We start from the raw sequence: 5,463 nt of genomic DNA, 5'->3' as shown, positions 1-5,463 counted from the left end.
TATATATATATATATATGTATATGTATATATATACATATATTTGTATATACACACACACACACACTCACACACACACATACAAATATATACAAAGATATATACACATATCTATGCACATATACAAACACACACACATATATATACAAATATATACAAAGATATATACACATTTATGTGCATAGATATGTGTATATATCTTTGTATATATTTGTATATATGTGTGTGTGTGTGTGTGTGTGTGTGTATTCGTGGGTTCTTATTCTCTCTCTCTCATCTTTCAATTCTGACTCTCGGGGCAAGATCGCAAAAAGACATCACGAAAATTTTCCCCACTCCGAAAGAGAGGAAAGAGTCTCTTTATTTATCTTGGGACCGTCTATTTAAATGAATCTAACTAGTACAATTAAGAGATGTGAGAACTGTTACGGAAACCGCTCCTTACACGATTCAGTCCGTATAATTTGAATTAATGGTCGTCATAATGTTAAAAAAAACATTGATTTACAATGAGTTATGAGCTTGAATGTTATCGATCAACACTAACCAATCATGTCAGTCAAGCAGTCAACTGATGTTTCAACTTGTTTTGTTGGACGAGTCGTGGCTCACTTGTTGTTTAGCTCGAGTTTTACAGAGCCCGTGTCTTTTCTGTCTGGTCGGCCTACTGCCCCGGCCTGATCTTCCTTCTTGCAAGGTCTTGAGCAAATCTAGTCATTGTCTGTGCGGAGTATTTCACGAAACTCGCTGCTGAAAGATTTGTGCCTTATCCTTGGAGGATCTTACCGCTACTGAGTAATGGACAATCTTCGGAGCTTTAACCTATTTCTGGTTTAGAAATGTGGATTATCACACTTGGCGTTGAATTATCGATCAATCACTTGCTCTGGAGAGAAACTTTGTACTCTGAGTCATTCATTTTTGTTGAGATTTGTACCATAGTTTCAGTGTTTAAATATTAGTTCCCTGAGTTTATTGTATCCTTGATGGTGTCAGCTACGTAAGCACAGGAAAATTATTAGTTAATCGTGTTACGACAACCAAAAAAGAATAATTTAAAAATTAATTTTCTCTTTATTTTCGTGACCAGTGTGTCTTATAATTAAGGCCAAAAATTAGGTTACTCATCTGTTGCCGATTATTTTATAATACAAAGTAAGCATCATGTCGGGCGGTACGAGTAAAAAGACGGTCGACCTGAGCCTATTGGCCCTAGCAAGATATCCCCCCCCCCACCCTCGCTCCGGCATCTGGTTCAAAAGGAAGAAAGCGGTTAGAAGGGAGAAGAGGAGAAAGAAGGATGGCCTTGAGCTGGTCAATCGGGTTGCTTCTTCTAAGGGATCCAAGGAGCAGTCACCGAAGTTGCTTCTCCAGACACTCGCAGATCCTGACCCGAGTGAGGACAGGGTTGTGGTGGACTCGTCAACCCTGTTGATGTGTAGATAAGTTAACTAGTATTTTTTGATATACATATATATTTTTATAGATGAAGTTGCATTTTAGAAAAATGTATTTTTGTGTTTATCTTGCAAATGCAATAGATATTTGATGTGGGGAAACCATGACAAGACTTGAAACCTAAAAGTGCAAAGTGACACTGGCACCTAAAAGTTGGAACATTAGGCACATAAGCGTCAGTCCCTGCTTTACCAACCTGAGAGGTTGACACCTATGTGTCGGACCCCTTGGATGCTAGACATCCTCTCTTTAGCATATAGAGAGCTTGGAGTCAAGATGCTAGCCACTGTGAGCTAAGGTGCCAGAAGCTGCCAGGTTAAAGAGCCTATAAATAATAGTACACAATGGTTGGCCTCTTGTGAATTTTGGACTTTTGACATGTGGATCATGCGTGGATCATAGAAAGTTGGAGTGGAGTCATGAAAGCCAAGTTAAAGAGCCTATAAATAAAAGTACAATATATACTTATGGAGATTGATGTCAGTTGGTTACTTAGTGGGTTTGGCATGCCGTGGAGATCCCTTCTTCCAATGCAAAGGACAAGGTGAGTTCTACAGAGTAGCAACCAAGTAATTTAGGAAGAGTGCTAATTAATTTATCTTCTGGTCATCATAAAGGAGGGAAAGCGATCCCGATTTTCTATATATATAGATGTAAAATGCGATGTATGTGATTATATTCCTTATTAGATATTTTTAATTTGCAATAGAGTCAAAAACTTGATCAACAAAAAAACTAGGTCAATCTTTCACTATAAAACAAATAAGAATGCAATTATAATATTTCAATATGGGATACTACGTAAGTATACGTATGACTATCAAGTAATATAAAACTTTCTTATTAAGTCCCAAATATCGATCCCACCGGGAGGACTAATTTTATATAACAAAATTTTACTTAGCAATATATTCTTACTTAAACTTTTGATGCTAAAATAGGAATGAAAGTTTGATTCTTTTTGTAATTTTTCATAATTGAAAATAAAGTAAGCAACTAATTAATTTAACTAAAATACTTGCAAGATGAAAGCAATATAAATAAAATATCTTTTTTTTTATCATGAATCAGTGATAAATGTAAAAATTCTGTTGTGGAAGTATGCTAAATGTGTTATGCCAATTAGGAGCAATAATATTCTTTACCTTTACAAGAGATGTTATAAAGAACATTGGCTAGTTTATAGTTTAAATAGTCTTGAAGACCGGCTAGGCAGGGAAGATACTAGCTCTCACCTTAGAGTTCCCTCTTCTCCCTCCACCTGAAGGCTAACATTGTGTATTAAAACCTAAAATTATAAATTAAATTGGGGGCTTTAACTGTCACTCTAAAGTCATCTAATTCTACACCCTTTAAAATATATTTTCCTGTTTATTTGTACTCAACCCCATGAACTACATTCTCATTCATGAAATCAATATGTGATTCAAACCATTTGTTGACTGAGACAATACCATCTCAGATCTTACATGTTCTCACAACATGTATTAACATCTTAATTGACCAAATCAAGAAGTAAATGAAGTGCAGGGTTTCAAATCATCACAGCTTCTTCTAACATTGAAGCCTAATACTTCACACAACTTCCTTTAAATATTTAATCACTTATCATTTTAAGGAAAAAGATAAAAAAAACTACTCAGACTTTATGGAGACAACACAACCACACATGAGTTTAAAAGTAGAAATCATGTACACAAACAAGAAATCTAAATTAAAACCAAGTGTAGACACAAAGATAAACACTTATCTCAAATTCTCTCCACCAAATGTCTTGAAGTTTCTTTTGAATTCTCTTGCTTCTCTCACAATACAAACTAACACTCAAAATAAAATAAAATAAAATAAAGGTGGTCACCGGCGGCGGCGGTGATGGGCTGTAAATTTTAATGGATGGCTAGCCTCCTTCTCAGAAAATGTAAGTCTTTTCTTTTAAAAATTCAAAGGTTACCTTGGTGTCTCTTCAAAAAGGTATCTCCATTCAATGAATCTTCTAGAAGTTGTCTCCTAATAAGCCAATTGAATGAACTTTCGTGTCCATGGGCTATTTCCCACGTTTTTATCAAGGGTCGCTTCAAACACCTCTTCAAAAATCTTCTCTAAATAAATAAATCATCAAGTAACTACTTCTAGCGCTTAAACGCTAGGTACATGGCGCTTAGGCGCTCTAGTTCAATTTTTCACATTTCTTCTTTTTTGCTCCAAATTTGACTCTTTTTCACTCATTTTAGCATTTTTCATTCATTTGATTGTACCTGCAAGAAAAACACAATAAATACCTTTCATTAAAGCACAATATCTCAAAAATATGTATAAAAATGTGTATAAAAACACTATATTTTAGGTGTATCAGAAAGCTAAATCTTTTTTTATACTTTTTGTTATCTCTCAATTGTAAAAACTGGATAGTGGATTTCTCTTTATTTCAGTGAATCTGTTTGGTGTTTTTATCATGCTTTGTGAGTAGAATTTTTCCTCTTCTTAGTGGTGATTAAGTAGGATGGATGGAATGAGAATTGCGTACTATTTTAATTACTTTATATGATGATGATAAACCTTCAGGGCTTAATTTACTTTTCATTATGACCAAGTGAATTGTTAGAATATGTTGTAAACCATATGTCTTGGGAAAGTCTATAGTAAAACCAACTAGAATTTTCATATTATCATGTGGAATATAGGTGGATATGTCTTGTAGGGAGATGCAAATGAGATATGTTTTGATGGGTTAGCTTTGGGCTTTATAGAAATAAAGTCATTTATAATCAAGCTTCTTTATACTACCGAGAGGGGTAAATAAGATTATTGCTTCTATTTATCACTAAAATTTTTTACATGGAATTCTCAATTTCATGAAATCCTCTTATCACATTACAAGGAAGAGCCACAAAGTATTAGACACTTTTAACGATGAGACTAAATGATCAGAAAGTTGCATTTAATGTCTTAAAATCTATGAAATATCCTTCTAAAGGAAAAAAATATGTGTGTTTTTGGATGGACTTAATTAATTATTTGTGTAGGAGCCATAGTTAAATTAGCAGAGCCGAAGTTAGATAACGAGAATGACAGAGACTTTCAGGATGAGTTGGACCTATTGAACACTAAGGATTCAAAATTTGTTCAGAGATTTGAGATTCTAAATACGACAGGAAATATTAAACCTCTTATTCCTTCTGCCAAGGAAACCCCTGAACTTGAGATGAAGGTGCTTCCTACATGATACGCCTAAAATATATAGTATTTTTAGACACATTTTTATACCTATTTTTGAGATACTATTTTTGAGATATTACCTATTTTTGAGATATTGCACTTTAATGGAAGATAATTATGTGTTTTTCTTTCAGGTACAGGTAATAAGGCGAAAAATGCTTAAAGGAGTGAAAAAGGATCAAATTTGGAGCAAATAGCTGAAGAAATAAATTTAGCTAAAGTTCTTAAGCGCTGTAAAGAAACAAATTTAGTTCTTAATTGGGAAAAATACCAATTTATGGTAGCAGGAGGAATTGTATTAGGTCATCAAATATCAGAAAAATGGTATGGAAGTAGATCCTGCTAAAATTTAAGTGATCGCTAATTTATCTTATCCAACAAATGTAAGGGAAATTAGGAGTTTTTTAGGACATGTTGATTTCTACAGGCGATATATAAAAGACTTTTCAATGATTGCTATGCCTTTATGCCATTTACTGGAGAAAGATGCAATTTTAAATTTTGATGAAGAATGCCTAAAAACTTTTAATTTATTAAAGGAAAAATTAATTACTGCACTAATTATAGTTTCACCAAACTGGGGAAAACCTTTTGAATTAATGTGTGATGCTAGTGATTATGCTATAGGAGCTATTTCAGGACAAAGATATGATAAAAATTTCAAAGTAATTTACTATGCTAGCAAAACTCTTAATGAAACTCAAATCAATTATACAACAACTGAAAAAGAGTTATTAGCAATAGTATATGTTTTTGATAAATTTAGATCATATTTAATTGAAACTCATTGT

The sequence above is a fragment of the Phalaenopsis equestris genome, unplaced genomic scaffold (assembly GCF_001263595.1).
Source record: "Phalaenopsis equestris unplaced genomic scaffold, ASM126359v1 Scaffold202704, whole genome shotgun sequence".
NCBI classification, from domain to species: domain Eukaryota; kingdom Viridiplantae; phylum Streptophyta; class Magnoliopsida; order Asparagales; family Orchidaceae; genus Phalaenopsis; species Phalaenopsis equestris.
The sequence above is the reverse complement of the archived record's forward strand: the minus strand, read 5'-3'. Positions refer to the sequence as shown.